We start from the raw sequence: 27,985 nt of genomic DNA, 5'->3' as shown, positions 1-27,985 counted from the left end.
CTGGTGTCCCTGGAGTGTACAGCAACTTACCTTCACAATCAACTTGGACAGGTTTTTCAATTTGTTTTAGTAAATGCTTTCATTAAGTGTACTCTCTAAGATATGTGCCACTGTACTATCTATCTATCCATAAATTATATATACATCACGTGCTTTTTCACATGTGAAACATAATAAATCCACATGTGAAGCGTAATATTTCCCACGAGTTTCACCTGCACATTTTTGATAAGGAATATGCCTGTGATGCTTTTTAATAATTTCTCTGTCTCTGATTAAAGATGCAACAAAGTCTCATGCCAGATCTTACTTGGATCAGAAATACCTCACCTCCTGAGGACGCACCTGAATAAATAAAGGTTGCATTAGTAGAATAGAAACTAACAAGATTAAAGCCTCCCAGTGGAAATTCTTTTTTGTTCTTGTAACCCAATGTCAGTAATGTAAAACATAAAAGAACCTGTCTTGTATACATATTTTTTTTATTTTTCGTGGAGAGACAGTCAAGATGTCAATTCCGCACATGCTGGTGCAGCTAACAAAAAAATATGATCTTATGCCCGTGGCAGTGTGATGTGGGTCTGAGGTCAGGGCGATATTGTCATAGCACAGACTTCTTAGTTTGATTACCACTGGGGCGACTGAATGGGGAATATATTGACTGAAAATGTGAATGGGCAATCTTAGATATTTATGACCACATCTCACTCATGCATTCCTGATGCTGTGGGAAAAGGCCAGAGACAGATTGTTCGGTGAATGGTCTCGACTGCATGTGAATATATTTCTGTGAGACGAAATGTGTGTGTTGCATTTCTGTGTGTAAAGGAAAGAACTAAATGTGTAGGGGTGTTTTTCTGTACGAACGAGGGAAGGGTCAGAGGTTATGCTCAGTTGGTGTGTGTGTGTATATGTCAGTTTTGGCAACCCCATCTTCTATAAACCATGTATACTGCTAACCTGCCTTGCAAAATAAGTTTAGGAGGAAACATAATTACTGTCTGAACTGAGTCCACTGGTTATGTTTTCTTCCACTCTAGAAAGTGTGAGACTTTTAAGTGGTGGTGAGGATGCACAATGCCACATCACATGTTGTGCTTCAGGGCTGTGCTTCACTGTTGACGTTTTCAATACAATGTTTCCCTAGAGTTTCCTAAGCATAACCAGAAAGCCATTGTCTTGTTAGCAGGAGCAGCAGCGGACTAGTAATGAAACAGTTAATCCAGCAGTCAACAAATCAACAAAAGATTATTCTGCATCATTCTGATAAACGATCAAGGCAAGCAGCACAAGCTCTGTTTGTACAGCACATTTCCTCCACTGAAGAATATAAAGATATAAATGTGCTTTACAGGAAAAAGAAAAGAAAGAAAGAAAGAACAAGAGGAGAGAAAATGAATAATAATAATGTAATAATAATGGGAATAATAATAATTGCCAACAACAACAAGCATACAGGAATACCTGTAGATCTTTCAATTGCAAAGCATATGTTTAAAGGCAAGAGAAATAAGAAATGTTTTAAAGAAAAGATGTTACCAATGTACTTTTTTTTGATTTTGGACTATTGGACAGACAAAACAAGCAAACTGAAGACTTTTGGCCTCTTGGATCATTTGATGTGCATTTGTCTGACAGTGAAAGTAGTCATTAGTTGCAGTTCTAAATGGACAATTCTGTAGATAGGTTAATAACTATTTATGTCAGTACGATGTGTATTTGAATTGGACAGTGTCACTGTGCTTATGTGATGCACCAGAACAAATCTGAGCAAGCTTGAGTTGTAGACTGTCTCTTCTCTGCACACAGAGAAAAGTGTCATGAAACTACACTTATTAAAATGCTGCAGGAGGCTGGGGAGGGGTGGTTGCAGTTTAATTGTCAGCAGTGGATGCTGTGGCAGTGCTGAGCAGTGTGAGTGTTACAGTAAGCAGAACAAATGGGCACGTGAACAGTTTGCAGATGCATTTATTATAAATGCCTCACTATAGCAGTTTAGTTTTATATAAATATAATTCATATAGGAGACTGTTGGTTTTGGGGGTGTATGTGTGTATTGATTAGGGGGTAAAAGGTTTGTCCTGGGGCATCATTCTTGTGTGTGTGTGTGTGTGTGTGTGTGTGCGCGTGTTGGCTGATATGTGTAAATTGCATAATATGTGTGTGTTTGAACAAGGGACCCGAATTTACCGTTCATAACTCATTGTCATGTTTCATGGCGTTGAGAATAGCTTCTGAAAATAGAGGAGGGAAACACGCACCCCTGTTATTTTGTCAGTGTCAGTTGTTAGGTGCAGTGACAGGGATAGGTGGGGAGTTGAGGAAGAAGGGAGTGGGTGGGTGGGCGGTTGGACCTTGAATCCGAGCAAGCAAGCAAGAGACCAGACCCAGCTGAGCAACGGGCTGGCAAGGCAGGCGAAAATAAACAGCAGGCCTGAAGAATCAATTCAGCGTGCCTGTCAGAGGACTGTCAAACTCCCCTCCATGATGGACAGTCTGGATGTTCACAGTCTATTTGCCGCCAGGCTGTGGAGCGGTGAGTAAGTGAACCGTGCCGGGCCGAGCACAGACAATATGAAGAGGGAGTGTAGAGCAATATCTGCTGTTGCCATGCTAGATCAGCATAAACGTCAAGGCCACTCTGGCATGGCCTGAGGGGTCTTCTGGGGAGAGATATGTGTGTGTGTGCCTGTAGGTGGGTGTCTATGTGTGTGTGTTTGCAGTGTGATGCATAATTGTCGGTATGTGGTTGTAAGTGTAAACTGTTAACATAAATCAAGCTTGAAATCTTAATTAACTCAATCCATTTACCTATGTTTGATATGCTCTCACGGTGCATATATATATATATATATATATATATATATATATATATATATATATATATATATATATATACACACACCTACAAGAGCAGCTGAGATTAATGCACAGAAAATCCAAGATAGCAGTGCTGCAGCGAGTAATTAACAGTCGGTTTCTGTTCTCAAAATAATGCCAAACAACCAAAAAACAAACAGTATTATCTGTAATTATTCATAATTATCACCCATGTGGTAGCCATGCTGTGCCACCCATAATGATAACACAATTCTTTTTTAAAACTGTGTCTGCAGCTTCATAATGGAATTCATCCAAGTGCTGGTGCCAGATAATATCCTTCCTCAAATTGTGTATTCCAGTTTTATCCCTTGAGCTGGACTTGTCATCACAGTTCAGTGGTGAGTGGATTTCAATTTAGACTTTTAAAGACGAAACCTTTCACGTCAGCCTCCTGCTGGAGGTTGGTAATGTCAGCGTGGTCACATTTTACCTTGGTTTTGTTCACTTTGCTTTCAAAATGAAAGGCTTTTTTTAGTGGCAGTTTATGCCACTGTCAATTGCCAATATGTAATCTATAACTATAGTTAATAATTATGCAATCTGTAAAATGATAGTACTTGTTTGTAACTCTATTGTCTTTTGTTAAAAACATATGTATTCACGCAACAACTGATTGATCACAAAATTCTTGCTACGTCTTCACAGCTAACAGCTGCTTCTCTTAGCACATAAATCTCTGACATGAGGACTGAAAAAAAGCTTTTCATTCATGATGATGAAATCTGGAGTCACAATGAAAAATGAAAAACTCTCTGTTCTGAAACATCACAAATCTTCAAATCACACTTTACTGCAGACAGACCTGTGTTTGATGTTGATGTTGATGTTTCAAATCTCTAATGTCTCTAATGGCAGTAATGGGGAATCTTTTACCTTTAAAGATCTTGCATGGCGTCCATGGTACATGTGGTTTCACTTATTTTGGCTGTTTGGAGCTTTTCTCAGGACTGAGCTGCCTGTAGTGGAATGAAATATGAATATGAAATATCAGATCGATGTTAGAGATTGTGAAGTGAAAATCACCAGCCAGAAACCATGATTGGTGGCAGAGAAAATGTGATGACATGTCATCTATTTTTGTTCTGTTTTCAGTCACTTCTGTATTCGGAGATAGAGATACGAAATTTTCAGAAAAATAAGATTCTCTCCATCATAATTGAAACATAGGTGTTGATGTGGACAGTACTTACCATTCGGAAACTGTAATTACTCGTGGATGAAGCATGTGCTACATGCCTTGGTGTGTAGAGCTTTTAATGTCGCTGTGTCAGTTGTTAAATTGGTCCTTTCATTTAAGTTAATTAATTCAGAGTAGTATACATTAAGCTACATCTCACAAAACCCACCGGTTTCTATCATTTATGACATGCTACAAAGGAAAAATGTGAAAGAGGAGGACTGAAATCTCTATATTGTTAAATGTACTGATGATTGACTATAAAGTGGTTCTTTAGACCTTTGTCATAACAGACACTGTGATTTGCAACAGCGGAAGTGTAGCTAATAACATTAATGATGGTGTTCTCATGAAATGCTAAGCCAGCGTACTTAATTATTATTGTTTACACCTGCGTTTGACTGCTGTCTCTTCTATTGTATCATCTGTGGGGACTTTCCTTGAACCAGCTCAGCTCAGCTCTTTGTGATCTGCTAATTAGAGAACATTAAAATGTGAGTGTTTGCATGCTGCTTCCAACGTAGCGCCGAGCAAAAGCATGTAAGCTCGAACTCTTGCTGTTTTAATTTTATTTACTTGCACATTTCATCTCCTACCTCTTCCACTCAATGGAGCGAGACATTTTTGCTAAGAATTGAAGTTGTGTTCATAATGTGGTTCTGCTTAAGCACAGGTCTGTGCCTTTAGGCAGAGGTACCTCACTGTCTGACAACCTACCCACCAACTGATTAATGCTTCTATCACATTACTGATCACCTGATCCATAGCCCTCGAGCTCCCAGTACTACATATTCAAACTGCCATTAATTCAGACTAGTATACATTCAGCTACATCCCACAGAACTCACTGGTTTGTATCATTTACTAAGAGTGTTGTCAACCCTAATTTTATAACATGTTACAAAGGTTGCTAAGAAACAATGTTTATCAGTAGAGGAAACTTAGAAATAGCTCCTTTTAAGTTATACTGAGGAGAATTTTTTTTTTTTTTTTTTAACAAAGTTCATTTTTCATTCAGCACTAACAAAACAGGGATCCGCTCATAAAAACATTAATGAGTAGCACTACTAATGATGAAAGAAAACCACAGGGCAGCTTTAAGTTTTGGTTATACATACATATATGAAATAATACTTCATATTAAAAAAAGAAATCGAGGAAGACAGTGGTTACAATCCAAAAACACACTACCTTATGCGGCACGGATCGAATTACTCTGTTTGGGGACGGATATTGGGGAAAAAAAAAAAAAAAAAGAGGTCGATTGTCCTTTCCATTCTCTGTGGACCTCCCTCCCTACTTGTATCACAGGCTCTCTGTGGCCAGGGCGTTCATGCTCCATTGCTCTGGTCTGAGCGCTCGACTTGCTTTGGGAGTGTCTGGGTCCTGCAGCACAAGACAGTAAATCCTCCTGTGTCCTGATGGCTATTGATTAGTTATTCACATCCTACCTCCTGCCCAGGAGAAGCAGCTCTGGCCTCCTCTCTCTCTCTCTCTCTCTCATCATCCTTCTTTCCCTATTCACAGTTACACTTTTACCAGCGGGACCTCGCGCAGATATGACAGCGGACAGTGTATTATGCAGGATACAGGCACAGCCTCTGGCTTTTTTCGTCAGCATCTCCTCAGCTCAACAAATATCTTGCCTCCGCCTTTGTTTATCCGGCAGTATGACCGTCCTCCATTCCCTCTCTCTTTCTCTCTCCGACACAGTGTCTCTTCCACTTCCTCGCATCCCTCATTTTCTCTGTGTCACTCTTCCTCATCTCATCCCTCTCTCCTTCTCTAACCTGTCACTCTCGTCCGGTCTCACTGGGACGTAACGAGCGCTGTGGCTGTAATTACCACCCGCTGAGGGAGTGTGGAAGCATGCTCTGGTGGCGTGTCATCCCTGATCATGATAATGTATGCAGATGAGCCTGTGAATATATATCAAGTGTTTCCCCCCTCGGTGGAAGGCCTAAACTTAGCTGACCAGGCGTTCACCTTAACCACTCGGCGACACCGGTTGCGAAATGCTGAGTGAGCAACGCCGATGAACCCAGTGGCATAAACAAACAAAAAAAGAGGCAACCCTCAGTGGAGACCGAGAGTAGCTTCAGTAACACATAGCACATAAGCACAATAACACACAGGCTACAAACACATGAAAAAGAACAAACTTCAAACACAGACAACAAAGGAACAGGTCGACATGATTAGTGCATTTCTCTCTAATGAAAAAAAAAAAAAAAACAACGACTCATCAGCTTTGTGCTCATCTGCCCAGAAACTCACTTCCTCAGACACTAAAGCAGTGTCGAAGCATGGCAGTAAAGGTAATTTAGGAGACTAAAATTGCATCTAAGCTATTTATAACTGAGATATGAGTAAACAGTACACAACAGTGCAAGTTACAATCAAAACTCAAATACATCATTTTTATTTGCTCAGTATATCTCCATGCTTCAGTTTACTGTGTGTATTTACAACCCCTCCCACATGTCAAATTTCAACACGGCTTTTACCTAAAAATACGAGTGTAATATAGTTCCCAGGTGAAACTGGATTTTTTAAATTTTTTTTTTTTTACTGCTTTGACTCAATCTCAGCAGGATGTTGTGTTTGTGTGTGAGTTGGAGTGGTGTTTATGATTGTGTGTGTGTGTGTGTGTGTTTGTGAGCAGAGAAGGTGTGCATTTATGATTGTGTGTGGGTGAGTATGAACGTGTGCGTGCATGAACGCGAGAGGAGCAGTGTGTGTGATTGTATGTATGTGTGGGTGTGTGACAGAGGAGATGATAGAGAGAGAAAGGTTGTTTATTTAGGATTTTCTGTGTGAAAGTGGTGTTTGTGTATATATATGTGTGTGTAGGGGCGTCAGTGTGTCACTGTGTTTTGTGTGTGTGTCCGTGTGCAGGATGTGCTTCCCGGATTGTCACTGTCACTTTGTCAGTGTGTGTGTGCATGCGTGACAGGAAGAGGGATTACTGTATGTGTGTGTGGGTGTAAGTTTTTCTGCCTGAGCGTGATTGTGAGACAGAAAGAAAGGTATGCATTCTTGTCTTTCATGTGGGTGTGTGTTTACTTGAGTGATACATAAAGATATCTGTGTCCTCAGGATTTGAAGGGTGTGTATGTGTGTGTGTGTGTGTGTGTGTGTGTGTGTGTGTGCATGCGTCGTAGGATCCATAAACCGCCGATCCCTGATCTGGAGGGCTGCCCAGGAGCCTCTGTAACCCTCTCTTAGGTGGTTTAGGAAGCTATCGATTTCATAGCCCTGCTTTGTTTTTCCGCTTTCTCATAAATAGCAGATCAAACTGGCTATCGCCCCTGTTTGTTTTGTTCTCTTTCTCCTGCGGGCTATTTACACTGACATTTCCACCACTATCTTTGTTACATGGTGCAGGAAAATCATTTCATTTTTTCCGCACCTCTGCAGACTACCAGAGGCAATACCATTGATGGTGATGATGATGATGGTGATGAAGAGCCCAAGGACAGGGAAAATATGGAGGATGAAAAACTTTTGATGAGGACATAATGATGATCATAATAAAGTTAATGGTGTATGGGAACACAAACAATGATGCTGACAGTATTAATGTAGGAAAAATGAATATGTTGTCCATTTAAATGATGAAGGGTCAGCTCACCCAAATGAATATATATATTTTCTCTCCTCACTTATCTCTAGTGGTAGCTGTGCAGAAAGTTCTGGTTTTATTTGTCAAGAGTTTGACATATCCTTCTCAGAGATTTCTGCCCCCAACTCAGTACACTGGAGTTGAGTGAAATTTTGTTTGTGGTGCTCACAGCCTTTAAAAAAAAAATGACATTTAAAAAATTCAACAGCCAAGAAACAGTGTCACTGTGTCACTCAACAGAAATCTAAGAGGCAGACCTCTTAAAACTGTCACCAGCTGCTCCCCAGGTCCCCTCAGGCCCTGTCTCTGGCTTTGTAGATTGCCAGAAGACCTCTAGATCCCGCCGTAGACAGGCCTCCTGCTCGACCTCTTTCCATTAGAGCGGTCCTGCCTTCGTCCCTGCCTTCGTCCCTGCCTTCACCAATGCTCACCAAACCAGTTTCATTAGTCTGCTCTGCCTCCCGAGCAGCTCTGACTTTCTGTCTGGCCTCTGGGCCGTCCGCCCGAGGTATCCTGCTCTTTGGTTCTGCAGCCTCCGGGCCGGCCTCTGTCCTGCCTGCAGGCCTTCAGCCTGAGGTCTCCTGCTCTGCTCTGATTCCTATTATTAAAGATACTTTACTGCCTCACCCAGTCTTTGAATCTGTGTTTGGGTCCTCCTCGCCTGTGCTGTTATCAGCAAGTTGTGACAATAACCTGGACAAATAAAAGCCTGCCTGGCTGCGCAGAGAACACAAGATGATTTTAGGGTATTGTGGGTGGACTAACCCTTTAGTGGGTGTTTTAAAAGTTAATTCTGTTTTCCTGGTCTTATGATGTTTGAATTTTGAATTGCAAAAGAATAATCAGATTCGGCCTGCAGCTAAGGATTAATTCCATTTTCAATTCAACTGTCAGTTATTGAATTGCTGCCAATTATGTACATTACAATATACTAGAGCATAAGGTGACATTTGAGAACATGTAACTTTCAAATATTTGGCATTTTGCATGAAAAAATTACCTAAAGGATTAGTTAATTAGTTCATTGATTATCAAATAGTTGCAGATTCATTTTCTGTCATCAGTTAATTGACCAATCATTGCAGCTCAAGAACAGATAAATTAAAACTGAATCTTATGCCAAAGGAGCCCAGTCCACGTGAGCTTACATGCCACTTCTAGGAAAATCTAACTCTAAGCTCAAAGTAAAGAAGACAGTGGTAAATGAAATGAATTTCACTCTCAGCCTCACCCCAATCACACAGGTCACACTCTCCGTCCTCGGGGACTGAACGGAAGCCTCGAGTTTCCAGAGCCAATAATAATAATGATGATGAACCAATGAAGGCAATGACAAGGAGGTTAACAATGTAAACGTTGACTGATGTCGAACGGATCACAGGTTTGTTCATCAGCTGTTTGACGACCAGCTGACTAGACATGTCCAATCATATTCCTGCAGCACAGCTACTTTGACGTGCTCATGTTTGCTGCTGGCGGTGGTGGGGAGGGGGTTGCTCCCAACTGAATCCTTGTTGCTACTCTGATACTCTTGAAACTCCTTCATAGAGCAGAACCTTTTACTTCACATCTTAATGTATAATCACTCGCTATAACTGGCCAGTTTCTTGGCTTCCTGACGATGGTGGCGATGAAGGCAGGAATGATATTAATAGACTGATGATGAGGAGCAAGAATATGATGACAACGTAATGATACTGATGTTATAGCAGGAGTAACGACGTTTATAATGATGATGATGATGGCAGTGTCACTGCCGTTATGAGGCTGATGAAGATGATGATATGCTGTCTGCAATAATCATGACGAATGTGCTGTAGATGAGGAAGGTGATGAAGTTGCCAGTGGTAATAAGGTTTTTAATAATACCTGGTCCAGATAAGAGTTATTTTGGGAAGTGCGGTGTTTGTCTAGCTCACACTGGTTTCTTTCTCACATGTCACCGGTTTGGTATTTTGAGGATTTGACATGAGCATGACTGCAGCGAAGTGAGAAGAGGAGGTGTGTTGTCTTCTGTGCTATTTTTAAGGCTTTTAGTCAGAGCTATAATATTGGATTGTCATATGAGACTAGATAACGTCTGGGACAATTTTCATATCCTGAAATAGCTTAAATGTTGGTGTTTTTTTCTGGCCTCATGACACAGCACAGTTTTTTAACCTTAATAGACTCTTCTGTCTGAGTTGAATTAATAGTTAATGTCGCTGCCTGTTCGGCGACAGAGTAATGTCCTGGCTGATATATGTGATGTGCTCTCACATGACACCAGCATTACAGCCATGGTAGCGTCAAACTCAACGTGATTTCAGTGACGTTTGGATTGATCACAGTTGGCAGCCAACACCTCTGACAGATAAGAGGTACTATATGTGAATATAGAGGTTGTCCAGTCATAAAACATGTTTACGACAGTTGGGTTTCCATCCACCTGTTGTGCCCTCTTCTGAAACGGTTTAATGGCACCTGAGTGAAGGATTACCACCGCCAGCTGTTCATCTTGTCAAGCCAACGTTACAGTAGTGGATGCAAATAAGCATTAATACACATTTTCTTTTGCAGATTTTCTCAAATGTTGGTTAAAATTTGCTCTACGTCTGGACAGAAACTCATTTATAGGCTTTAGGGGAAAAAAATAACACTCGTGCTACTTTCATGTGACAGGACTTAGCTGGTATTACTCTGCGACATTTGCTAGCTTATGGTTAGAAATCAGCAAACTTACAATCAGTGATTTTCTTACCATGTGATCAGAAAGAACAAAAAGAAAAAACAACAGAAAACTTGATTACAAACTTGGTTACGTAAGGATTTCATGGAGATTATTTTAAATGACTGAATAGAGTTTATGAATTTTGTTTTTTTGAACAGTATTACAGTTTATAACAGTATTGTTGAGCGGCAGATAACAGCACAGCCCTGTAAGCTGGTTGGAGTGGTTGAATTTGGAGATTATGCATATCCTTAGTTTCACCATTTCAATGACAACATTTCAAGTCATACTGCGTTATGTCTCCCGTTGAAGCACTTACATGCAGCAGAGTCATCGTGCAGATTTACTTGTGACATGTCTCTGCAGTAACGGTGGCTTGTTTTCCTTGCCCGTTAACCCAGATTAGTCTATAAAACTGTACATGACTTTTCCTCTCAGTATTTTCTTGGGTAAATATCTTCTGAAAGCCTAAAACAACATTACATAATTAAAAGAAACATTTGGCCAAAAATATTGTGACACATGAATCTGTCACTATTACCCATCCATATTTTTGCTGTGTGATAATGATAATGAATTGGTTGTTTCTGATGAAGAGGAGGATGCTAGTGAAAGGATGTCAATGATGTAATGCAGAATATGATAATGATTACTGCTAATGATGAAAATGACTTGGTGAATGAAATACTTAAGAGTAAAGATGCCAGCACTAATCAATTCTGAATCTGAGGAAACAGAAACTACTGGCAGCCTAGAACTAACAGAGGCCATTCTGGATCTAAATAATCCCTGCAACTAAGCAGTAGCTCATCTCAGTGTCAGGGCAACAGCACTGAAAGACTGCTCCCTCATGATGAAACACATAATATGGAAAGTTGAACAGTAACTATAGTAACGATTTATCACAGTGTAAAATCGCTGATAGCATGAGGGTCCAAATCAGTTACAAAGCTTCGATTCATACTTGTATTTAGCTAATTTCCCACTGAATTATCATCCCAATTTATCTCACAAATGGCATCCCAATTTGTTTCTCTTTTTATGGGGTTCATTGGGGTTTTGAAGTGGGCCCTATTCGTTGCGGATATGCATCTCCAAGAACACAGATGCTGTGTTGTTTGCTTCGCCAAGAGCCTCGAACCCCCAACAGATGTGCTCATTTCCCTAGGCAAGGGGAAATGACATGCCTCTGTGCAGAATTTGGACATATTCCCCACTAATGATATAGAAATACACAGCTATGCAATTCTACTGGGGACAGATCCTGTCTCATTTGGCAACAATTTTGTTTATATGTATGCAGCCCCATGACTCAAACGGTGGCCTTATGGTGCTTTCGAATTTCAGAAGTAATTAAGTTGAAATCAGAAGAAAAAACACCCCGTGTTGTTGGATCCATAAGATAAAGTGATAATGAATGTGCAAAATGTGAGCACACATGCTCATAAAGGCACAGAACTGAGTCCAGCGGAAAGAATAACTGTGTCTAATGCACCTCATCTGCCATTGATTGTGGTTCCTCCAATTGTCCGTTGTAATTATTTTGTTGGAGCACTGCAGAGAGCCGCTGACCACAACCTTGCCCTGGGACATGCTGCCAGCAGCATAATAATAAAGCATGGCAAGAAAATTGAGGCCAGTCTCTTCAGTCTCAGGTCTTTTATTCAACATGAGTCAGATAGCAGAATGTGTTTGTATCATTTTGTGAAACCTAAATTAAATCTAAGTAGATGAGAGCAGGCCCCCATTCCTCAGAGGACTTTGTTTCAGTGTGAAAAGAAGAAGGAGGAGAATTTAATATGGCTGAAACGAGCATTTGTGTTGGCAGTGTTGATTGTCTGTATGAGAGGGGTTTAGAAGAAGCTAGGCCAAAATGAACCACTGGAGTGAGCTCTGGGGATAAGTTGAAGGATTAAGGGAAAAGGGGAGGACGGGGGAATGGGAAAGAAGTTTCAAAAAGAGAAAGAGAGAGAGCGAGAGAAATGAAGATGAAGTGAGGCAGAGAGAAAAAGGGAAACTGTCTAGAACATGTTGAGATGGAGGATGAATGTTTGAGGCTATAGCCTTTAAAAACTCCAATAAAGCCAGCTGGCTCCTGGCTGCATTGGAAAATGGAAAAAAAGGAGGCTATGAGTGGTGAGTCCAGGGGCCAGTGGAGCGAGGCGGGGCCCGGTGAGGCCGAGCAGTGGGGCAGCCGTCTATTGTGAGCGAGAACTCATTTACAATAGTTAAGGCGGGGTGAGTTGCATTTAGCTGGGCCAAAAAAGAACTGCAGCTTTCATCTGCAGTCTTCAGGACTCCAATTCATCATATGTTTGTAATAAAAGATTAGGTATTCACAACACAGAATTATTCATCATTCTCCTATGACATGAATATAGGCATGCTTTGTGATGTGCTTTTCCCTTTCACTGGCTATATGCATGACTTATATAAGGCGCAAAGCGTTGCCTTGAAGCAGCATGGGGTGAAGTTGCAGAGGAAATGAGTGTGCTGGGCAATGATATGACTAAGAAGATGCTCCGCTCACAGTAAACACCAATCCTGTCTGGCAGTAATGAATGAAGAATCCTGCTGTGGCCTCCCTGCTTCTTCCTCTGAACCTCCAGTATTAACATCTTTCTCAAAGTCAGGCAAAGGCAGCAAAAGCATCTAGTTGTGTGTTTCTGTTGTCAACCTCGCAGATGGAGATGTAACCTCTAAGCCAGTGTTTCTCAAACTAAAATAGAACTCATGGACCACCTAACTCCTCAAACATCCCCAAAACCTTTAGGGCCTAGTACTTGCCACGATACTACTTACAGTAGTTTTTTTTTTTTGATTTTGGTGGCCTTGCACAGAAGAATGTCACCTGGGACTGTTTTTTTTTGTTTGTTTTGTTTTTTTATCTTTTGGCATTTTAATGTCCTTATTGGATAGCACAGGGCAGCAAAGAGTCTGTTCAGCTGGGGTCTTAACCGGGTCTTAATAATTGGCAACCCCTCATAAAGTGTATAGCAACAAGTGGTGCTATTTATGTGGCATCAAAATTATCACACACATATAAACACTGGGTCATCAAACACACTATGAGTCTCAGTCGTGGTGACAACATTACTTGTAAAACTTAACACTTGCCTGTTGTGTCTGAGGTTTCATTAGATTTTCTTGTAATTCTGTCAACCATGTTTGATATGTTAATAGGTGTGTGGTTACATTGAAGTCCAACATCACTGTAAAACAGGAAATTCAAATTATAATGTTTGAATTTAAGTTGATTTAATAGTGCAAACAATACACATACAATACTCACTTTTGAGAAACACTATTTAAAACATATTATTTAAAACATATTTTAACAAATTGACTCTTTGAGAAAGGCTGCTCTGAGCCAATAGTTCCCATCCTTTTTGGAATGAGGCCTCTTGAAGAAATAAAAAGCATTTTTGGGAAGTGGAAGTGAAAAGACACACCAGTGAAGCTCAATAATCAACATGTTCTGTTTTTTTTTGTTGTTGTTGCTGTTTGTTTAATCCGTGCTCAAACAGAAATATAAAAATGACTCTGGAAGTATTTTTTGACAAAAAAATCCAGACACAATGGGTGTTCACGGCATCCCAAAGTAAGTTGTGTCACCATAGCAACATTTTTGGTACCACTGTGCCTGTACAGAGACCAAAATCAAAGCCTGTGCTAACCACCCATATCTGTTAACTCACTATATAATCAGAGATGCTGCACAGGGCAGATTGAGCTATATGGTCAACAGGAAAAGGACCAAGGACAAAGGCAGTGACTCACAATTCAGTGTTTGATTTCTCTTGTTGACAGATGGATGAAGGATGTATCCTATGTGACCGGACCATATTATTCTGCTTTGATTATATTCTCCACAGCAAATATGTTTACATTCTTTCATTTTCTTTGTGATATAGACCAGTGGTCCATTCTTTCATTCATGATGACAGAGGGCTGTCGTATAATGTTGCCTTCACTCTGAACAATCTCCAATGGCAACAGAAACTTGCAGGAGAAAACACAAGTTGGCCAGTTACACTTCTTGCAGTTTCCACATGGCATCTCTGTGGCTGCCTAACGTAGTAGTGACTTCAGAGCACACAAGCATAGATGCTGTATCTACACTCTAAACCCTTAACACAACACCATAAGTCATTGTCTATGGGTTATGACCGGTTATTCACTACCAGATAACAAAAAAGTTAGGATCTGAAAAATAAGATCACATTTTGTGTACTATAAATATGTTTTTCCACTTTAAAATCCTATTAATCATCTTGTGTTCTCTCTGATTTATCTGAGATTCCTTGAAGGGGGGGTGGGGGGGTCCCGACCACCTGGTTAGGAACCACTGCTTTACGCCACAAGCGTTTCAGGTATCTGCTCTAAAATCACAGTGCCATGATGAGCAACTACTCCCTCAGGAGCAAAAGCTGTTTATTTTTGGGGCAGGAACAACATTATCCAGGCCAAAAGCATCAGGCCTAAGGGTTTAATCAATGTTTGAATATATTTAGCAAAAAAAAAAAAAAGTAAATGCGAACCTATCCCAATTTTCTGATAACGTGACGTGTGGAGAAGTTATCAAGTGAAAACAGAAGAGAGTTATTTCCCTGCAAGAGTGTTCTTCCAGCATCTTCGTCTTCTTGGCAACAGGACCTTCTCACTGTGATCTGCAATTCTAGAGCTGGACGGGCTTCACTGGAGGAGCTGCCGTCACTGGTGCTGAGCAGTGCAGACAAGGCTGAAAAGGTGCTGTATGTGTGACTGCGAACGACCACAGAGAGGGCGTGAGTCAGGGGATTTGGCTTGAATTAAGAGCTTGTGCCGAATTGAGAGATGGGGTTCACCTCGCCGTTACCCATAAATTCCAAATGCTCTCATTATTAAGTGAATTCATCTTGTCAGAGGCCAGGACATGGCTCAATCCAAGCTCCAGATTGCCGTCCAGTTTTATCGAGTGGTGAGGAGGAGGGCGCCTCAGTCAGAGGGAGGAGATGCCCTTGCCAAACGAGGCTAGTGCAGTGACGGCCGCCATCGACATCTTTACAGCTTTATCCTCCACTGACTTTGCATACGCTTTCACCCCGTACCCTCACACTGTGCTGAGTCACAGTGATTTTGGACCAGGGATTTGTTTTGTTATGGTGGGAAAAGATTCGAGTGTGTGTTAATGTGTTTGTCCGCTCAGTGCATCCATTTATCTTGTGAAGTTATGCTTTTGTTCCTCTGTTTTTTGGCACCAGAGTTATAATGAAATGACAACCAGCTAAGTTGCTTTGATAATTTTAATATTATCCTGTTGTTCACTTTCCCTGCAAATGCACAAAAATCAAAGGGCAAACACAAAAACGCACTTTGTGTCGGTGCATATCTGTGGGTGTCTTATCATTAATCTGCGTTGCGTGCTCTTTAACATACCTATCGGTGGGAGAGGAGCCCTCTCTCCAGTTCTGCTGGTTAGCAGACTGAAGCCAGCATGGCCACCGTTGCATCCATGCTTGTCACTCTGGGTGTGTTATCATTAACAGAAGGCAGATAGCAGGGAGAAGCGAAACACGTGGCCACTCGGCCGTTGATTTGGCAGCTGCCCCCCCCCCCTCTCTGTCTGAACCTGTTTGGTGTGGTTTTCGTCTGTGTGCTGCAGAGTTCTGTGTGGGTTTTTTTTTTAAAGGTTGCTGAATGGTCTGTGTGATAAGCTGAGGGCAGGATTTCTTTGTGAGCAGGTTTATCCTCGGCTCTGTGTACTCTGCTAGAAGAAAACCATTTGCCATTTTAGTTAATTTTCTGTTTGTCCAGGCTCAGCTGGCCATTTGGCTGGGTCAGGAGTTTGATACAAAGAATACTGTAGCCAGATTTAAAGGAATAGTAGCTGTTTTTAGTAGCTGTATTTAAGAATGATGTTACTTTGGTTAAAGCATAGGGTGTTATAATGTTTTCATACTGTGAGAGCAGATGGTACCTTAAAATGTAGCCTGTGGAGTTATCATCAAAACATTGTGTGGATCCTTGTGGCCTAACAAGGATCATGGCAAATGCATTTTTTTCATCACATTAGCAAAGCTGACTTTTTTGGATTATAATGAAAGCTGCATCGTGCATTGAGCTACAAGTCTTCAGTTCTTCATTTTCATGGTGCATTGCTGTGTTTCTTGGCAGATTACTGCCAACAGCTGGTGAATGTGTTTTTTGATTTTCACCGCAGGAACTTTCAGGAACAAACCTTACCTGTGTTTTGAACAGGAACTAGAATTCAAATTTAATTTCTCAGCCATAGTTTCTGCTGCCAAAGTTGTCCCTGTTTCGTGTGGTAGAGCTTTCCAGTGGCTCAGAAACTAGGGGGTGGCGTTTATAGTGCTGACTATCTTTGATTGGCTGGTCCAGCTTTATTCAAACAGTAAGCAATTATAAAAGACACCTTTAGCTCCTGAGTGGAGTTCCTGTAGCACCAGTGGTCCTGAAGCAATCTGGCCAAAATGAGTGGAGATGATTTTTAAAATGCAACAAATGTGTTGTCAGAGTGGTGAAGATGTTTTTTTTAATTTGCTTCTGTTTCTTTATGTTGCAGTAGTTTGAGCTCTATGTCAATTTATTTTGAACGTTATCTTCTTTTTATGTTGCTGCAGGATGTTTTAAATTAAGAAGGTTTTAAGTCAAAGTCTCTTTACCTCTCACTCCTTAATTCTTCCACACCTTTGTTACCAAATACAGAGCATTTTGAAGTTCTCGGAAATAAACACACACTCACTACTCTCTGTGTGCCTGCACGGGCTTGCAGTAAACGCTGATGCCTGCCACACACGCAGTGCACACAACATAAACGATATCTCTCCAACCAGTCACTGCTGCTACACCTCCCATTTACAGCAAGAGATCTTCCAGATAACCCACTATCTGAAAAATTAGAATAGTCGCTCAGCCTGCTCCTCTTCAGCACATTCTTTAACGGCTGTAGATTTGTGACAGTCTCAGCCGCCAGGATTCAATTTAAATCTCCACTTGACATGCTGAGTATGAGGTGGTCCTTCAGAACAATCTTTCTTACGAGGGTGACAAGGATTTTCCACCAAGCGTAGGTGCTGAGTGCAGTGCCTGATTTGGAAATGCCCTTATGTACAGAGCTTGACCTTGCGTGCTTGCTTAACGATGCAGTCAAATGACTGGCATTTTTAAACTGAGCGCAGCTACTGATGAGTTTCGTAGTTGCACAGCTTTACTTCGTCGTCAAGTCTAAATGTCAGGCTCTGCCGCAGATGGAAGAGCTGGAGTCATTTAACATAGCTCACGACAGTAAACACAGGTTCTGCCATCAACCATGAAGTGCTACAGGCACAACAATTTGGGAGCAGATGTCAGCTGCAAGTAGAGAGCTCTTAAAATCACATATCATAAACCTTGAAATCTCCCAGCTTAGCTCAAAATACTGAAAGCTGTTGACCTCAAGGTGTAAAGCAGTGTGCAATCCAGTCATTCACCACGTTTGCTCTGCAGTGCAATGGCTGCCATGTGACTCAGCAGCTTTTACGAGAAATAAAGGTGTGAATCACACAACAGAGGTGAAATTGGAAATGCTGAGAAGTGCGCGCTGAAAATGAACAAATGCTGGGAACTCGCAGTAAGTCAGTACGATTAATGAACCCTTGTGAATGAGTGCTGAAATGTCTGACAGGCTGGACAAGTGTGTACAGCTTTTCACTTAACACAGAGGGGGGAGAGAATTTTGATTGTTTCCAATCAAGGCTGCAGCCAACATTATCAATTAATATATTGTATTGATTTTTATCCTTCAGACAGAAAATTGTCAGAAAATTCTTAAGGTGTGTCCTATTGCTTGTTTTCTTGCTTTAACAGCCGTCAACAGCAGTCCAGACTTCAATGATAAAAATGACCAAAAAAACAGAGAAGCAGCAAATCCTCAGCTTTTAAATGTTGGGGGCATTAAATGTCTAGTATTTTTGATTAACTTAAAGTAAAATCAGTCATCAAAATTGTTGCCAATTCATTTTTGTCCATCAAGTAGCAGACTTGTTGTTTCAGCACTATATCCACTACAGTTTCATGTTTTCAGTCAGGTTCATCATGACTTGCATATCACTCAAATCAATGCCAAAAATGTTTCCTAGACAAGTTTTGTTTGGATTAGAAAACAGTTCAAGTCTAACATCAGTAACAAAGAGGACTTTGAAACTCACTACAAAACAGACAATTAGTCAGTGAAGTGATTAGTTGATTGGCATCTATTTGATAATCACGGGAACATTTTCGAGGATTTACGGCTTTGCTTTAGCTTATGAGAGAAAACAAAGTATCTTTTGGTTTTGGACTGATGGTTGGACCAAACAAACAATTTAAAGACGTGATTTTGGACTTTGGAAAAACTAAAAGTGACAGCAGTTTCTCTGTATTTTCTGGTATTTTTTATCAAAATGATTGACTGATTGATTAATCAAGAAAATAATCAACAGATTAACCAATCATGAAAATATGATTACTTGCCACCTTAGACAAAATAAGAGATCTGCAACTCTGCTCCTGTCCTATACCCTATACAACTGTGTGACATCACTTTAAATGTTGGGTTTATTTATAGCGACGCTCTCTGCTTGTCACCACTGTACCTATGTATTTACACCTCAGTAATCCTGCCATCTTTGCACCATATGTATATGCTGTAATTAGGCTATGCTGCCATGCCAAATTCATACATGATTTGGATGATGATGGTGATGATGATGATAGTGGTGATGGTGAGCAATAAGAGTGGACAGAGATAAAGGCACGGTCCTTCAGGTATGGTAGAAACTGCAGTGAGAGGCTCAGCTCCCTCCACTGTGAGGGAACATCAGCGACACCTGCTGGCAGCGTGACAGCCATTAGCCAGCCTCCTGTAATCACAGTCTTGATCTAAAGTCTGCCAACAGTGGGGTGACACTTTCTTTGCTCAGCCGGTTTAACCACCAGGTACATTTACATATCTCCAGAGGCTGAGACGGTGAACATAACATGAAATAGCAAAGCACACAGGGATTACAGAGTGTACACAATGAAAGACAGAACTCCACTGATTGTAGTCCAACACAACATGTACTTTGAATATCATGACCAGCATGTCTGAATGCTGCTGTGTCCTGCTGGATTCACAGTGTTTTACGGGATTTTGATGATGACATGATGTAACACCGCCATCTAGTGTTTAAAAACGAATGATGACTTAAAGGTAGATGCCACTGAATATTTACTCTGTTAAAGGTTGCTTCCTCATCCAAGAGCAGCTTGTCGTACATAAAATGCATTCGGTCCAGATCTTCATATTTAATGTGGCAGCTGTTTTAAAGCTGTAATTATAATAAATGGGGGCTGTGACCTCATATAATTTACTTGGGCATGTAAAGTGAAAACTCTGAATGATTCAGAGGACGAGGCCTGGACAGGGGCTCTGCGACATGACATAGATCAGATATTTATTACGAGAGAACTTCACATTTGTTTTATTGCATCAGACCAACATGAGAAGATTTATTTACAGTACATCAAGATTGAGCAGGTATACAATGTTGTTAAAGGTCATTAAATATTCACATGTTGTATAAACACAGCAACAAAATCTGCATCTTACACCTTAAAAACATTTTTCCAAAGTCACACCATTTATTTAATATTCATCAAATGAACAAGCACTGCTCAGATCCATACATCAAGAAGATAAAAGGTTTCTGCTGAATACGCTCATGAGCTGCTAATGGCTCCCTCCTCAGGTTAAGATTCAGACAGCTGTGTCTTATTTCAGAGACAGAACATAAAGGCTTTAGAAAAAGGGATGGGATGGAGGCTATCTGTGTCAATCGAGAACAACCATTCCCGGACACAAGGACAAACTGTGACACCAATAATAAGCTATTTCCTCTGCCATCCTTACATGACCTTCACAGAAAATTCACAACTTCATTCATATGTTTCCAATGACTCTCAAATGACCTCCAGAGGATGAAAATGCCCAGGAGTGTTCATTTCAAAAGCTTCCTTTTAAAAACTACCTTTTAACCTTAGCATTTATTTAAAATATGTTGAATGCATATTATTTATCTCTAAATAATAACCTATCCTCATCCTCCTCTTAATCCTGTATTTATCCCTGTAAGACTTGACTATACTCTTCCTGTTCTTTTATTGATTTATGATTCATTTATTTTGAATTGCTTTGTCCAAACTCATGGTGACCTTCATTTCAAGCACTTTAAATGTAACATTAGTTTCATTCAGGAATATCATTTCTTTTCTAATTAAATATTGAAATGCAGAACGTGGTTTTGTTGGTGCAGCAAAACAGAAAATGAGACCATATGCGCTCCCAGTGAGAATCATTCAAAGAGTTGGAAGGAATTCAAATTAACCAAACTAAATTAAAATGTTAATTTTAATTTTAATTCTGGGGTAATGGTAAAATGAATATCCTTTCATTACACTGTATTAAATCAGATTTGGAATTTGCAAGATAATATTTAACAGATCTTCTTTTCTAATCGAAAACTGCACTTTTTAGGAAATGAATGCTATAGCGCACAAGTTCCTCTAATAAACTGGAGCCCCTCTGCAAGAATGACCTGCTGCACTTGCACATGTGCACCATGACTTCAGGCATGAAATTCCTGACACGCACAAAATGTGACTCCGTGTCCAAAGTGTTATGAAATGCATAAAGTAAATAAAATGTAATCAAGTGCAGCACAATCAGTGAATCAATACTAAAGTAATTTGCAATGCTTGCGGAAAATTGACTTTTGAGACATTACAACAAAATAAATACAAAATACAATACAACACAAAACAAAATAAAAGTCAAGGAACATAACTGCATTGATACGAAAATCATATTTAAGTCCAAAATTGCCATAAAGCAGTCACACTAACTGATTTACAACACTGTCTAATATCCCCAGTGAAAGGGGCATGGCAAAATGCTACGCTCTAATGGTGTATGTCATTTTGTCAAAACCTCAAATTGCAGGTTTAGTGGCATTAAATCCTCAACAAATGTAATGAAAACAATCAAATACAAACATACAAAACACACAACATATAACTCATCAGTGTCACTATTGTCAAAATATACAAATAGACTATACATGGTAGTCTCGACCTCATCCTATCACACACACAGAAAATTCCTCTTGCTATTAGTGGAAGCCACAGTAAGTCTCTGCATACCTCTCCTTTTATACCCACACCATAGCTGAGCAGTTGCATACACAATAAGGCAAAATTACAGGTAAAATAATGCAACGATGAACTCTGCTCCACTGCCAATCAGACAAAACTTTAATGACCAGTTTTGCTGTTTTCAAATGACAATTTGAAACATAGTTTAAACATATTCTCATGATACAGTTTCAGTAACATTAAATTATTGCCCAGCCCTACATTGCTGATTATATAGTATTACAGGCAAATTACAGGATTTCATCAGCTGCAGGGTAACATCAGTGTAGACACAGCCTTGCACAGTGCACACACAGTGAATCAAGCCTCATACACCTGTGATTATTTCTGATGAATAATAAACAAATTGCTCTGTTTTCCATCCAAATCCAACATTTTCACACCAACATAAAACCATGATTACGCTACTACCTGACAGCCTCAATAGCCACAAACATAACAAAATAGAGACCACTGCTTGCTAACCGATTAGCAAAGCATTGATGAGACGTCATAACAGGCTGCTGCTCTGCTCATTAAACCAGTCATAAACATGGGCCATAACTGAGCAAGCTGCCTTACCTTGAAGCAGGTGTTTGTTCTTTGCCTTCCTCTGTTCAGAATTACTCATCACATTCCGGGGCACTGAGCTGATTTGTCTTGCCTGTTAGTTCACTCTTTTGTCCAAATGTCCCAACCTGAGAACAAAAAGGGTTCACCTCCTTCAGGGACTGCTGTGTCTAGTACAGCTAACCTGTAATTTCCTACCTCTACGCCTCCCTGTTTTCACCCCCGTGACCTTTGAGTAACTGTTGTAGCTGCCTGTTTCTTCATTTGCTTTTTACAATAAATGTGTTGGTTCAGTTTCCACCAATGTCAGGTTTGGTCCTTACTGTCATACCCTAGCTTGGTTAACCCACCTTCTGAATTTTGCATAATGCAGATGTGTGACTTTATCTGTTAAAACAAATTGTCTAAAACTCACTACTCTCTGCTGAATGCGAGCCTCTTTACAAAGGACATCATCAGACCGTTGATGCCCATTCTTAACACACCTCATCACACGATCACGATCATACCCTGAGTGAAGCCAACATCATTAACAGCAGGCTTGGCTTTTGTGCTATTTACACATTTTTATTTATCCTTTTATTAATCCTTTAATTATCCAGGTAAGTCCCACTGAAACACAAGATCTCCTCCTCCTGGGAGTCCTAGTCAAGATGGCAGCACAAGTCGTGCTTAAACAAGTTGTGATAATGCTCCTGCCACAAATGAAAAATTTCATCTGTGCCACTCACATCATCAACGTTAGAGGGGCTTTATTGGGTCTGACCTCATTTCAAAATTCATTATAACTTTTAATTTGCAATTTCCATGCTAGAAAATCAGCCTTCATAATATTCTCATTTCTTAAAAGCGCAAACAGTGCGATAAGTCACCTGAAAGTTTTACTCCACTGGTTTATTTTTACATGAATAATAGAGCTCACTTACCAGCATGCCATTCAAATGTAGCCTTGTTTTCACTAAGGCCAGAACGGTCCAGCCTTCTACTGTTGCTGTTGTTCATTAAATAATGTAGGTAAAGTCTCATCATTATAGTGATATGATCTGTAGCAGCCAATCTCTATGTTAAACAGGGCATCAAGTCAATCTGTGATACGGTGTCTCTTCACTAGCAGGTGTAAAACTGTTTACAGGTAATGAGACTTTACTGAATAGATGATGAATTGTCCCCTGTGATATAAACACAGGTTGAGTCCCGCAAGCTTCAAATGTCATGTGGTTTAGAGTTCATCTCGAAGCCAGTGCCTCGCAACAACCAATGTTACAATATGAACAGATGGCTCACACTTAAGATTCCAGTTTATTGCAACCAATAGAGAGTTCAGATTCACGAGATCTCGCTCTCCTAAACACGTCTTTTGAATGCACAGGGTGTTAGTTACTATCCCCAAAATGCTCTTCACACACAAAGCTCCCCAGCCAGAATTGAAGTAGGCATGCTGCACTTACACGTTGTGAATAATAAACTCTCAAACTGCTCAGCAGTAGAATGCCCATGAAATATATTTTATAATTAAAATGTTCTTGGTGTCACACATTTCATAAAATGTTTTGGAGCACAGAATAGATTTTGGAAAAGCTTTATCAGTGCCATGATCATGCATTCCTTCCCAAGTGTTACAAATTGATGCTGGTAATGATATTCTAATGATACTCTAATCATATTTTAATTATTCTGTTCCATTTTGTTAGTTTCATAGCGTGAGATGCATTTTGTGGTATGAAAAATGACACTTGCCCCGGTGGGCTGCTTACAGACCTCTGAATGCCTGCCCACATCTTGGATTTTTTTTTTTTTCTGAAAATGAAATTGCATTCCAGTCTGATTACCAGGCTACATTTGCATACAACGTGCAGCATCTGGCTCTTTGTAATCCGTGCTGGTTCTGCGTCTTCCCCCTCCACCTTTTTCATCAGCTGAGTAGAGTTCCCATGTTCTCCTTTAGAAACTCTACCTCAGTATCTCAATCTGAAAAGGTCAACAAAGACAAAAAGGTCAGGAGTGATCGAGCTGTCTCTGCCCGGCTGCGAACACCACTGATGATGATATCAACACAGCGGACAGACAAAATTTTCCCGTGTATGTGGTTGGAGAGGTGAGGGCGGGGGCTTACCGGTGGACCACAAAGATGAGTTTATTTCCTCGAATGAGATAAGATTGGTTGATGGAACGAAACTGAAAAGGCTCTTGAGTCGTATTTCTTTGAACCACTGTCTACCCTTCCGAGAAAATGCCTCAGACTGACTCACCCCCTCCCCTCTTGGAGACAGTGCACTGTGTCCTTTGCACCACGCGATGGCAGTACTGCATCAGCTTTAGAGAGTCAGAACCACTAAGTAAGATGGAAAATATTTGTGTGCTAAAAGAAGGTGGGGGTTGTTATTGTGATTCAGCTCCTCGCCACAGGAGTGAGACTTCTCCGAGGCAAGCAGGATATTTTTCAAAGATGGATTTTGAAGCAACAAAAAGTGAAAAGCCTTTGGGTATATGAATTTGATTTAGTGGCTTAATTCTCAAGTGAGTCTGAAAAAGGGCGGGGGATGGGGGATGGGGGGTGGGGGGGTAGAAACACATCCACATACAGTAGTTCACAGAGAGTGGCACAGTAAATTACACGTTCATTGGCAACTAATTGCTACCTGAAAGCCTGTTTACTGTTACACAGCAACCATCCACACACAGGCCCCTGGCTTCCGCTTTTACTCAGAGACGTACGTGACCCCAACTCAAGTCAACAATTTATATGAAGAACACTGATGTTTATACGCACGAAACAGCAGCTGCTGCACTGACGTGCCTCTTATGGTACAGCAAAGGCGAACTTAGACGGAGGAGCATACAAGAGATGTCTTTGTTGAGTCAGTTTGAAGTTAATGAACTTCTGACCATCTCAAATTAAAATGAATGTCATGTAGTCTGAACCATGACAGTGAATTACTGAATAAGCAGGTCTTCACAGGAAGACTGCTGAGTGCGATTATGTGCAGCCTGTACAGGGGTTTATAACAGTGTGACTGATGAGCTGGTCTGAAGCCTTGCACGCTCAGGTACACTACACACAAACACACTGGCTAAACAGATTAGTTTTGCACAGGAATTATGTTTTTTTTTTTTTACAGCATATACATAATCAACCACTCAATAAGCTGTAGTGTAGAGTTGTAATGTGCTTTACCTTGCAAAGACTTTTGGTTCTCCTTTCCCGTGTATTGAGAAATCTGGATCTTGCTGGGACTGCTATTGTTTGATCTGTCATTATGACAACACTTTCACTTTCGATTTTTACCTTTGACCCTTTTTTTTTTTGTTTCCACCTGTACATACAACCAACCCAAAAACGCGTCGTCGGATGTAATGCTCTGCAACACGAAGTAAGTCGTTTTCCATGTTTCATGAAGGTGTTGAGGACGTTCCTCTTTGTGTAATAGATAAATTGTGTAATAACATCATCAGAATTTAGAAAATTGTACCTCAGGTGAGCAAATGAGCGGCGACACACTGCCTGTGAATCCCCAGTCTCCTCCACCCGGTGTAAAACTATATGCAGGATAGTTTGCTTCATCTGTCTAGACATACTCCCACTGCTCCCGAGTTTATCGAGATAGATAAAAACTATCGGATATCAAAGCTATTTGGTTTTTCTTATCGGCCAAATGAGAAGGAATTGAACTGTGCTGATTGTGCTGAGGAAAGTAGACTTGAAACCATTCATCTTACAGGTTGAAAAAGATGAGTAATGAGTAATGCCCTTCCGGGTCTGCAGGTAACGTGGTTAGTTTCGATATCATGAGAGGACTGACCAAACTATGGTATGTGGTATATGTGGCTCTGTCCTGCACTGATGCGGTGCCAGACTGAAGGTCGAACAGGGTGTCATCCTCCGGGGGGGGGGGGGGGGGGGAGTTGTGCCCTCGCCTCGGTGGCACTGGCTCTGTCAGTATAAGAGCCCGATGCAGTACAACAACCCGACACTGGTGAGCGCACTGCAGCTTCTCCCCATTCCAACTCCCGAGCAGGCTCTGGATGAGCTATAGTCAAGCTCCCCAACTACAGCCAGAAACGAGCAGGAAGTCGCGCCACCGTGCCTCCAAAATAAATGACACTAAACAACAAGTGCGAGGTACAGTCATTGTAGTTAGAACGAGACGTTTGTCTATTTAAGTAGAAAATGATTAACAATTGAACAAAAGAAATAAAAGACTTATAGTATAGGTCATTTATTATGTGGTAGCCTATGTTAAAGGCACAACACATATTAAATACCTTTGTCCCCAAGTACAAAACGGGAAACCCAGATTTATTTCCATTAGGCTGAAGAATATCTCACAATACTTAAGGGATGCTCAACTAAGAATTAGTATTTATTTATTTATTTATTTATTTATTTAACATTACTAAATTTCTAACAGAGCAATAAACTTGGTATAGCCTAGTTAGTTACTTAGTTACAACTTAACTAAAACTAGAAACACGCAGGCCATTATTTTGAAAAGTACTGACAGGATGTTAAGTCTCTCCCATCTCTGGTCTGCTTGACACCGGCCATCCAGCAGATCCCCACAGAGCAGCCTCGACTGCCGTACTCGGAGATCCCAGCTCCCCCAGTTCCTGTTTCCGCCGCAGCCTTTCTCCTCAGTTTTCGGGAGCAACAAATTTCGGCTGCCTCTGCGTCAGACCCAGCTTCCGCAAGCCCCGGTCGGATGCCGCTGGAAGCCGGTGTATCATGACAAGGTAGGTGATAATAATAACGCTCATGCATGGCGGAAATGTGGTAGGAGCGACGGAGGCAGGGCTCCGTCCATAGAAACCCCGCTACATCCCGGCCTGTTGACTGCGTCGCTGCTGGGATCGCGGTGGCTGAATAGCGGTCACGGTAGGCAGGAATATCTGGTCCCGTTATATCAGCACCCGCTTTCCTCGGATGTCTCTGCTCTGCCTCCGATGGACGTTAGGTGGGCGCTTACATACGCCGCATCCACATAAACTCACCCGCGTCCCCCTTTTTGCTGCTGAGAGAAGTGGGTATGTTCAAAACAATTTGGTTAACAGTGTACCCGCCTGACCACCAGGTTTAGTTAGCAGGAAACCGGAGCATTACCTGGACCGGGCAGTGTGGATGGGGACGGGGGTTAAAGCGGTTTCGGGTTGGCAGCCTCATTAACGGCTAAAGGCACCAACAGTGCTAGGAGCGAGTAGCCTGTAAGCTAGCTGCGTTTGTTTTCTGTTTGTCGTCGGCATGTGTGAGTTCGTGCGGTTGAATGAGAGAGAAATGCGTTTGACCTCCACCGTCGCACACACACCGTGAAAATAAAGACACATGACACAGGAGGTGTTTGACGTGTGCGTGTGTGTGTGCGTGTGTGTGTGTGTGTGTGTGAGTGTGAGTGTGTATGTGTATCCCTCCGTCTCTTCTCCTTCATTGTGTTTTATGTGTGGTGAACAGACAAAGCTGCCTGTGTTTCAGCCTCAGTGCACCGCTGCTGCCGGTATCAGGATTTGCTTTGTAATAATCACCACAGCCAGGTGTGCGTTTGTTTGCCGTATCTGGAGGTGTTGTTGATGTGTGATAAAGTCCCTCTGATATGTGATTATGAAATGAAACAGCTCAGATTGTCAGAGGAATCTGCCTCCCATCCCTTCCTCCTCCTCCTCCTCCTCCTCCTCCTCACACACGCACACTATAGAGCCCTGATGATAATATGGATGGCGGCACCCACATACACAGACAGTTAGTGTTTGTGGTTCTGTGTTCAGTGTGGCTCAGCTGACTGGTGGTGGTGCTGGTCAGGCCAGAGGTTCACTTCCAGCAGGGGCACCCATCAGAAGA

At 41.2% G+C, this 27,985-nt stretch overlaps 1 protein-coding gene and 1 long non-coding RNA gene across 4 annotated transcripts in view; one reads left to right on the top strand and one right to left on the bottom strand.

The window, feature by feature from the left end:
- Positions 1-21,687: 21,687 nt before the first annotated feature.
- LOC139612196 (uncharacterized) lies at positions 21,688-25,404 on the bottom strand. The gene is made up of 2 exons (XR_011686458.1): positions 25,334-25,404; positions 21,688-24,126 (listed from the first exon to the last, which is right to left on the bottom strand). It is a non-coding gene; the product is annotated as an uncharacterized lncRNA (long non-coding RNA).
- A 40-nt stretch (positions 25,405-25,444) lies between these two features.
- Positions 25,445-27,985, top strand: part of fut8b (fucosyltransferase 8b (alpha (1,6) fucosyltransferase)) — an 81,152-nt gene continuing 78,611 nt past the window's right edge. Inside the window, exons 1-2 of one of the 3 annotated variants that reach the window (XM_071467511.1) lie at positions 25,445-25,529; positions 26,709-26,889. The gene's annotated coding sequence lies outside the window, so the exon portion shown is untranslated. Of the gene's footprint in view, positions 25,530-26,708; positions 26,890-26,924; positions 27,181-27,985 lie in introns of those variants that run through there. The other 2 variants (XM_071467512.1, XM_071467515.1) reach the window with 2 other exon arrangements.

The sequence above is a fragment of the Trachinotus anak genome, unplaced genomic scaffold (assembly GCF_046630095.1).
Source record: "Trachinotus anak isolate AG129_WGS33_773 ecotype Australia unplaced genomic scaffold, CSIRO_AGI_Tana_v1 ptg000031l, whole genome shotgun sequence".
Taxonomy (NCBI): domain Eukaryota; kingdom Metazoa; phylum Chordata; class Actinopteri; order Carangiformes; family Carangidae; genus Trachinotus; species Trachinotus anak.
The sequence above is the reverse complement of the archived record's forward strand: the minus strand, read 5'-3'. Positions and strand labels throughout refer to the sequence as shown.